Source organism: Condylura cristata, unplaced genomic scaffold (assembly GCF_000260355.1).
Source record: "Condylura cristata isolate star-nosed mole 26May11 unplaced genomic scaffold, ConCri1.0 scaffold00008, whole genome shotgun sequence".
NCBI classification, from domain to species: Eukaryota; Metazoa; Chordata; class Mammalia; order Eulipotyphla; family Talpidae; genus Condylura; species Condylura cristata.
Window position 1 is genome coordinate 7,716,002 of NW_004567109.1, and position 9,855 is coordinate 7,725,856.

Genomic DNA, 9,855 nt, shown 5'->3' on the forward strand with positions numbered 1-9,855 from the left:
CAGCCCCCAGCCTGGCACAGCCACTGCTAAGGTGCTGCCATTGGGAGGCCGCTCCCGAGGCCTCGCGCCAAGGCCCGGCTCAGCATGGGGCTGGGACCTGAGGGGACCCAGCCTGGCCGTGGGGGGACCTGAGGTTTGAATGGGGCCTCATTTCCTGAAAGGTCCCTCAGAATGGGGTTCCAGCCTCACGGCCTTCAATCGGGACTCCTGGGATCCTGCGAGGACCCCAAATCCTTCCCATGGTGAACTAAAGCAGGCTACGCATTCAATTTCCCGAGGCAGGTGGCCCCCAGGCGGCAAGAGCCTTAGCCACGCCCCACACCCTGCTCCCCAAAACACGGTGGCCTCTTTGGGCCTGACATTGGCACGGCCCCATGGACGGGCGTTTCTCGACCCCTCCCCAGGGCTCAGCCCCGCGGTCCTGCACAGAAGTTCCCTCCATGCACCTCCCCAGGGGTGTGAGAGCCTGCCTCTATTTTTTTCTTCTTTGAAAGATAAACAGCCCTCCCCGGAGACAGAGACGAACTCCCCACTGCGGAGGAGTTTCATGGGCGCCTCTGCAGACGGCTGCTGCGCCCGGCCCCTCACCCCGCCGGGACCAGCCCGCGGAGCCCCGGGCCAGCGGAGGGGGCTTGTCTTGGGGGGCTGGGAGGGGGCTTGTCTTGGGGGGCTGTCGTCCTGCCGAAGCAACAGCCCAGATATCACATTCACTCCCGCGACAAAGCCCAGGGAGATAGCGAGATAAATAACGCCAGGATAATTGAGGCTCGTGGATGATCCCCAAATCTGACTCCAGCTCTGCGGTTCCCTGTGCAGCACCGCCCCCACCCCCGACTGGGCTGGAGACTCGCCCTGCCCCGACCCTGTGACCTAGAGCAGCGGCTCTGGGGGGGGCCTCTGGGGAGGGTGGCCGGGGGAGGTGGGAGCTCCCCAGCTCTGGTGGCCCTGGCCAGCGGCCTCCTGTCTCCTGGGCCACCACGCCGCGCTGACCAACACTGTCCGTCCCACCCTGACCGCTACTGCCCACCCTCCTTGGGTGCTCACTTTAGTCTCCGTCCTCCCGTCCTTCTCCCTCACTAGATGAGCCACCTGCAAGCCAGGTTGTTTGGGTTAGTATTTGCCTCTGGGCCCTGCATGGAATCTGAGGCTTAGAAGGGGGACATTCTGGAAACTCTCTTGGGGTGAGCAGTCACGGAGGCAGGAGAAAACGCGGGGGAGGGCCAGGCAAGAGAACGCTGAACACACGGGGTGAAGAAGTCACGGGGTGAAGAAGTCAGAGGCTGAGGACCGCCTGGGACCCCAGGGGGCCACGAGCCCAAGCCCACGTGGCAGTGGGGAGCGTCTGCAGGGGTCGGGGGCAGCGGCTGAACCCTGCCCCCAGGACACTACCCCTGAGCAGCTCCAGATTCGATGTGGGGCGACGCTGGGGGCTCCTCGGTCAATATTCGGCACGGACAGACCCTGAGCCGGCAACCAGGGAGGGAACGAGCCCCCCACCCCCGGCCCTGTCTGCCCCGAGCCCCAGGACAGCTCAAACCAAGCAGGGGCCAGGCAGAGGTGGGCGCCAGCTGGCAGCGCCTGGAATGGGGTCCAGCGAATCTCAAGAGTCACACGGGAGGGACCCCGAGAGGAGAAGGGCCAGCAGCCTCTGTATCGGCCTGGGGGCCCCTCAAACAGCGGAGAAGGGACAATCACCTACCTCCGGCCCTTCCCAAGACATCTGCAGTTTCATCTCCTCCACTTCGTGGCCGGCCCTCTCTAGGTGTGCTTTTCCCTCACAGGGGAGAGGGGAGCCAGGGTCCCCTCGCTGCGCAGGAGGCCTCCCCACTGCCCCCGCTCTCGGACCCCCACGACTCATACTGAGAGGCACGCGGCGCCTCACCCCCGCACGCAGCTGCTGACTTCACGAGGCTGATGGACCAGGGCACACACCTGCGCAGGTGCGCGTGCCTCGCGGGACACGCGGGCGGGAGGCACACGAGCAGGCAGCCCCGTGACGGCCTCAGCGCAACCTCCCACTCCCCACTCACTGAGGCACTTACTCTGTCCTCAGACACACGACAGCCCTCAGGGGACCCAGAGAGGACCCAGAGTCCCTGCCCAGGGAGCTCTTGCTTGCGCCGAGATGGTCCGGGGGGGCACACTGGAGGCTTGTGGGGCTACCAACCCCCCCAGCCGCCCGGGTGTCCCCCGGAATGGGGCTCGGCCTCCAGGTTCCCTCCCGAGGCCAAAGGGTGGGGACCCTGGGGGGCATCAGACCAAGGGCTCCCTTGGAAACTCAGCAACTGTCTCCTTCACCCTCCTGGAGAAACCAGAGGGAGGAGCTCAGCCACGGCCAGGGCCCAGGGTGGCCCAGGGAAGCTCCTTCTGGCTCCTCTGGTCTCCCTCCTTAAACACCTCGTAAACCTGGATGAGGTTGGGGCCCCCGAGAGCCCCCGAGGCTCCTCCACTGGCCCTGGAAGTCCCTGGTCAGGGGTCACCCGCTCCAGCCGGACGGTAGCCCCACATGCTCTGGATCCAGGGGTAACGGCTGTGGCCCCCGCACGGAGGCTCATGGCGCGTTCACCTCCAGCGTGACGCCGAGCGGACACACCCGAACACTCCTCGGTGTGGAGACCGCCCAGCTCTACTCTGACATTTGGTATCGTTTTTCCAACCGTTTATTTACTGTATTTACTTTGACCTTGTATTAACCCCTTACTGTAACACCACACAGTGCACAAGGTGACTTTAAGTTTTACTGAAGTGCCAGTGACTTTAGAGCAGGTGCTTACAACCCACTGCAGGTAGGAGCCCCCGGCCAGAGCCAGCAAGTCAGAATCCAGGGCTGAGAGCGAGGCAGCTTTTTTTTTTAACTTCCCCAGGTGACTCTGATGTGTCGCCAAGTTTCAGCAATGTTCTAGAACAAACTCCCTCTCAATACGCCGGCCTATTCACTCAACAGACAGCTATACAGCACCTCCTCAGCGCCCAGTACCAGATTCTCTCGACCTCTTCCACACCCTGATGGCTCTTCAGCCTTTTCTTGGATTCTCCCAGTGACGGGGCGCCCTGGCTTGTGTCACCCCTAACCAGCCCCAGTGTCCCCAGAGAAAGAGAACACATGAGAACCCCCGCACACAGCAACTAAGACCTGCTCACGTGTTCTCATTCTCTGGGGACACTGGGCTGGTTAGGGGTGACACAGGCCAGGGGTGATGTCCGGGTGTCCAGAAAGCCCTTCCAGGTCCCCCACCAGCCTCTCCACGCCCCATTCCAGGCACATTCTTGCCCGCAGGTTGCCCTCCACCTTGTCCCTCGGAGCTCGGAGGGAATAAATAAAAATAAATAAATCTGTCCAGAGTCCCGGGGACGCAAGCCCCTTCCACCCACACTCACGTGTTGGAGGAACCAAGCCGGGCAGAGGGTGCCACGTGGCCGTGACACGCGGGGCCCGTCGGGTGCGGGCAGACGCCCACCCTGACGTCTCCAGACCGGGGCCCCCGGTGCTGCCCACAGGCACATCTGTACGGCAGAGCCGCCTGGACACAGCACCGATACTACTGTCTCCAGCCCCTCCGGCCGGCTAGTCGGGCTCCAGGCCGACACTCGTCAGTGAAATGAGTGAAACTGGTGTTGTGACCTTGAACAGCATTTTTTTTTTTTTAAAGATTTATTTATTTGTGCATACAGAACTGGGGTACAGGCCAGAGGCTCAGGGGTGGTGAGAGGCTTCACCAGAGACAGAGTGGGGAGCAGAACAGGCAGATCGACGAAGTACACTGCTGAGGGGAGCAGCGGGCGGGTCAGGAGAGGTCTGCCACGCCATGTGGTCACCTCCGGGGCAGGCGAGAATTGAACTCATGCGGAAGTGGCTTTAGCTTCTCAGTGCTGTGCTTTAACCCGCTGCGCCACCAGGGAGGGCCTGAACAGCATTTTTTAATGAAAAAGAACAAGGTAGAAAGGACTAGAAGGCCGTGCATGTAGTGAGGGAAGTCTCGTTTCATAAAATGGCGTGTGTGTCTGAGTGTGTGGGGGGGTGTTTGTGAGTGTGAACGTGTGTGAGTGTGGGGGGGTGAGCGTGGGGAGGTGAGGGGTGCAGGGTCCTGATGAGAAGGTTTTCCCTACCATGAGCTGTGATGAACGTCCATAGGCCAGAGCCCCCAGCCCCGGGGGCCCCAACCCCTCAGGCCTGATCCATCTGGTGCCACCAGGACGTGGTTTGCCTTCTTCCTGGGGAGGGAGGTTTCCTTTGGCTGCCTGAGGCAAAGGTTCAGGAGACCACAGGGGGAGGGCCCCCCATTTAGTGAGAGAGAAGGCTCTAGAAGCCACCACTGGGACAGAGCAGCAGCTCCTCCCCCAGGCGCCCCATCCAGAGCTGCTTGTGATTTTATACAACCCCGCCCCCCCCCCAGCCAGTTCTGGGAAGAACCTCAGGAGCCAGCCTTGGGGGGTGCAGGGACGGGGGCCGGCTGCAGCTGGGGGACACGGTGGGGTCAGGAAGACGTCGGTAGAGGGTGTGGGTCCGCTTGGCACTGCAGAGTGCCGAGCGGAGGGATGCCAGGGCTTCCGTCCCAGTAGGCCCTTGAAGACAGAGGCATCTTCTGTTCTGGAACAGGCCAGCCAGCGCCGACCTTCAGCAGCGGGTCAGCTGGTCACATGGTCGCTCGGCCTCGCTGGACACCTTGGGTTAGGGCCTGTGGTGGCCACGTGGGGGCCACGGCGGGAGGGCTGGGCCTCAGTGGTGTGGAGAGAGAGCTTTGCCACAAGCCCCCCGTCGTGTTCCCCACGGCGGCGGGGATTCCCGGGAGGAGCCCCGGAGTGGCCCACTCAGCCAACATGACCCTGACCTCACTTTAGGCCCTCTGCACGTCCTGGGTCCACACCAACGGCTAGGGGCCAGCACGCTGGACACACAGATGCCGACAATCTGCCGCGCCGTCTCTAGAAGGATGTGACCGAAGGCCAGGCCCTGCCCAGTCGGCCTCCTGCGCGCCCTGGGTGCCGGCTGGCCGATTCCAGCGGCGACTTCAGGGCTCAGGTGCAAGTGGCAGTGTGGAGCGGGTCACTGATTCCGGAACCACACAGAAGACCTGACACACGCGGCTGCTCTGGGCAACTTATTGGCCCTCTCTGGGCCTCCGTCTTCCCATCTGTGAAGTGGGAAGGAAACAACAGCTCATGCTCTGAAGCGCCTGCCATGGCTGGACACTGTGGTTCTAAGTCCTCTGTGGGCTTCAGCTCCTCACCCCAGAGTCAGGCAGCGCCCACTTTTACAGGACGTCGAGGACCGAGAGGTTAAGTAACCTGCCCGAGGGGCACCGCTTGGGCGTTAGCCTGGGCCCCGGCTCCAGAACCCGGCACTGAACCACCAGCCCACACTGCCGCCCCCCCCACCCGGGGCTGGCCCAGGGCCTGGCGCCCAGCGCCTGACGAGCCACTGCTCTGCCCTCGACCAGAGCAAGAGGGCCGGGAAGAGCCCTGGGTGGCCCCGGTGGGCTGTGACGGCTCGGAAGTGGCCCCTGAGCTTCCCTGGTGCCACCCCTAGACGGGGCTGAGGGTTTCTGCCCAGGAGGCGTCTTCCGCATAGCTCCTGAGCGAGGCCTGCGAAGGAGGATGATTCAGGGTCTGAAGTGCCCGGGGCTCACAGCTGGGGAGGGCGGGAGGCCCCATGCAGAGACAGCCCCGCCAGGAGCCTAGTGGGGTGCCAGCCCCGGCCCAGGGAATCCGCAGAGGATGGGGGTGAAACCAACCTGGAGGAGCTCCAAGGTCAAAGGACCCTGAGTCCCAGGGGCTCGGTGTCCAAGGGCGGGCCGGGACCGTGACCGCACTCACCATCGCCCAGCCCCTCTGCGCCCTCCGTCCAGTCCTGTCCCTGCGGTAAAGCCCGGCTCTGACCAAGGCGGCCAGCCGGGAGCCGGTGGAGGCAGGACAGCATGACACGGCCGCCTGAGCTGCCGGGACTCCAGGGGACAGTCCCTCCCGAGTGCCCGAAGGACACCTCGCCGCTTCACCACTGCCTGCCCCCAGGAACAGGCCAGGCCAGCGCCGAGCTGGTCCCCGAGAGTCAGCGGAGTGGCGGCACGCGGGAGGGGAGCGTTTCCCCTCAGCACCACTTTATTTTCAAACAGCGGAGAGAGAGAGGCAGGAGACCAGGGCCAGGGCCGCCCCCACCCACCATGGGCGCACACAGACTGAGCCTTTCACGGTTCACCTCAACGGCCATTGGGGGGCGCTCCCATCACCCCTTCCTCTGGTGGGAACTGAAGCCAGTGGTGGGGCGCCATGGTCAGCTGCTCAGTTGGGGGAGGAGTCCCTGAACACAGGGGCCTCAGAGGAGCCCTGCCCGTTTCGCCCCAGACTGAGCGGAGCACGGAGAGGAGACGCTTGGCCAGGGGAGGGAAGGGACCCCAGCCAGGGCGAGCAGGGGTGCAGCAGAGGCCCTGCCCAGCCTCACCCTCCCAGGCCCTCCACACTGCAGGCTGGGGGGTCCCCAGGCACGGGCCCTGTCGCCCTACACAAGTCCTTCAGCAGCTCTCGCCTGTCCAGTCGCCAAACTCGTGGCCCACAGCCCACTCACAGGCTCAGTCTGGGCCCAGGGAGCCGTCTCGGGGCGCTGCCCCCGCCAAGACGCGGGAAAGCACAGGCCGGCTGGCACCGCGGGCAGCCAGGACTCCTGGGAGGGCCTTGGCGCGGGGTGCCCGCCCCGGCTGGCTACAGGTGCTCGGAGGCTGCTGTGTGGCTCCACGCTCACCGCTGGGGCTTCCTCAGCGCCCACGGCCACATCCCGAGCGTGAGCAGCCCCGAGAGTGAGTGGACAGCGCTTCTCCACCCCGCACCGGGGCCCAGAGCATCGCGCACAGACCGCCGGGGTGGGAGGACGGTCGAGGCCTGTTGAACGAAGAGCAGGAAGGCTGCGGCTGAGCCGGCCCGGAGTCGCAGGGCTGCTCTCCGGTCCACCCCAGCACAGCTGGCCCCTGCTGGCCCCTCCAAACTCGTCTGCTTGGCCCAGGCGGCTCCTTCTCAGCAGAACCCACCGCCCACCCAATGACCCCCTCCGCCTGGCCCACCTCTGCTCCATCATCTCCCAGAAAGCCTGCTCTGACTCCTGCACCCACCTAGCTAAATCAGCACACCCCCCACCTCTGCCACTAGCCCCTCTGAGCATTACCCCCAAAGACCAAGAGCCCAGCAGGCCATGGAGGGCCCCCACCCTGTCTCCCAGGCCCCGTTCCAGCCCCTTTCTGGGTCCTTGGGTCCTACAGCAGCACTCGCCCCTGGAAGCCCTCCTGGACCTCAGCAGGTTAGGTGTCTCTCCCGCAGCTTCCCCCGCCCACAGCAGGTGCTCAGGAATGCGGGATGAATGGACAGAGCTCCGCCCACTCCCAAGCCAGAGCTTGTCAGTGCAGTAAGAGGAGCAACACGTTTCGGGGCTGGCTCAGGGCTGCGGCTGGGGAAACAAAGGTAGTGTTCTTGGAGCTGCTAATTGCATACCTGAGGAGTGAGGTCCCTTCAGCCCAAGGCTGTTAACACAGACCTGGCTGCCAGGCCAGGCCCCGCCTGGAAGTGGGCCAGACACAGAGGTGAAGGAGGCAGGAGGGTGCCCTGGGAGCTGTGTGTCCCCTAAGGGGTGATGACAGCCCCCTCCCTGGAGACCCATTGAAATGCAGGTTCCCAGGGCCAGCCCCAGACCCACCAGGTCTATATCCAGAGGGGCTGAGGGCCCAGGCACGAACGTGACAAGCTTCCAAGGTGGTGCCCAAGGCCAGGCCGATCCTAGCCTGTCCCACCCAGGGCCAGGCAGCCAGCCCACACTGCCCGGCTCACCTTGAAAATGTGGGGATCAGAAAGTGATGGGGAGGGGATTGTTTATGGGGCACTCAGGTCAAACCTTGCTCACGACCTGAGGCCCCCAAGACAAGTCTCCCGCCCTACAGGTGGATCAAGTGGGAAGCCCAGCTCAGGACCCCCCAGGTCTCTGGGAGGGGCCCCAGTACTGGGCTACGTGTTTTGTACAGTTGGCAAAGTGAGATACTCTTGTGCCTTTTTTCTTAAAGAAGTCCCTGCCCAGGGCGTACGCCTCAGGCACCCTGAGGACCAAGGCAGTGGGAGGGACCTCACCCGGCTGCTGGGGGTAAACGCAGCACCGCAGGAAAGGGCCGACCCCGGGCCTGACGCCTCTCCACCGAGCAATCCCTGCAGACGGGGCAGCCCCATTTCCTGGGCCTGAGAGTGGACAGCTGTCTCGTCATGCGGTGCAAGCATGAAGCCAGCCAATACAGGGAACACCCAGCCCACACTGGCACGGGAAAGCGCCCTGGACGTGCTGACCAGGTGAGGGCTAGGGCTGCAGGAGTGAGCGGGGGTGAATGTCAGGCCCTGCCGAGACAGCCCCCAGCCAGGGCTGCTGCTGCTTCCGAAACCCTGAACCCAGGCAAGGCGGAAAGCCCAGACCCCCTTCGCCAAGCTGGCTTAAGAACAGCCCTGCTAAAAGGCGGTAAATACGCCAGGAGCTGGACTGATTAGGATTCTGGGACAGGGGTGGCAGAAATGGCTTTGACCTTGGGGCAGTGATTTCTGGGAAGAAGCCAGCTCTAAGAAAAGGGGCAAACACCCAGGTCCAAAGATGCTGAAAGCTTAGGGCAGGTGTAGGAGTGATCCGGCTTCAGCCCTTCCTCTCCTCCCTGTGCTAACAGTAACTGTGAATTGAAGTAAGACTGGAGGCCAGGCCACTGAGAGCCAGTGACCCAGTCACTGACCGACATGACATCTTCACGGAGGACTCCCTGGAGGAGGCGACATTTAAGCAGGGCAGGAAGCAACAGGGATCAGCAGAAAGAGAAGACAAGGCCAGGGCACCGGAAGCCATAATTACGGGCATTAGCTGAGCATATACTAACTGCTGCTCGGCCCTCTCACCGTGGGGATTCTTTAATTGTCCATAGGTTTGTTTTCATATGAATCCTTTTTTAAGTTTTGCAACAACGGCAAACAGAAAATCAGCACATATAATACTAAGAACTTTTTTCTAGAGACTGTGGAAAGTTGCCGATCTGCAACTCTTCACCCCCAGTTCTTTAGTGCTTATTTTCTGACATTCTCCTGCATCACCCCTCTACTCCACGGCCTCCCCAGCTTCCGCCAAGTGCCCCAGCTGTGCCCTGGCAGCTAGACCCCTGCTCAGTAGCTGGCTGCACAGCCGCCGAGTCTTCTCAGGCCAGGCGGGTCACTCAGTGGCCCCTGACCAACAATCACTGCCCCACTCCTGTCTCAGGAGTTAGGGGCTATTCCAAGTGTTAACTTTTGACCCCCCCAAAGTTGACACCAGTGGCCTTATGTTGACCAGCAGTCTCACCGGTAACACAAGCTCATACTTTGCATATTTTATATATTGTATACTGCGTTCTTTCAATAAAGGAACTAGAGAAAAAAGGTTATTAAGAAACTTATGAAGCTCGACATTAAAAAGACAAACAACCCGGTTTTAGACATGGGCAGAGGAACTGAGCAGACAAGACTCAGGACGCCAGCAGGCCCCGCCGGCCACGCGCTGACCCCAGGAAGGTGTGGTCCCAGCGCCTGGGGGAGCCGCCTCGGGACGCCGCGCAGCCCGGAGCCCTGGCACTGATGTGGGTTGGAGCAGCCGTGGTAGAAATCAGCACGAGATCCCCCAAAAATTAAAAAGAGAGATTCCCCATGTTACCCCATGTTCTTTGGGATTCACCCGAAGAAGGGAAAAGCACTAATTCAAAGAAATATCTGAGCCCCCATGTTTGCTGCAGCGATATTTATAGCAGCCAAGACCTGGAACAAGCTCAGTGGCCATCAACGGGTGGATGGGTAAGGAAGATGTGGTATAGACACCCAGTGGAATAC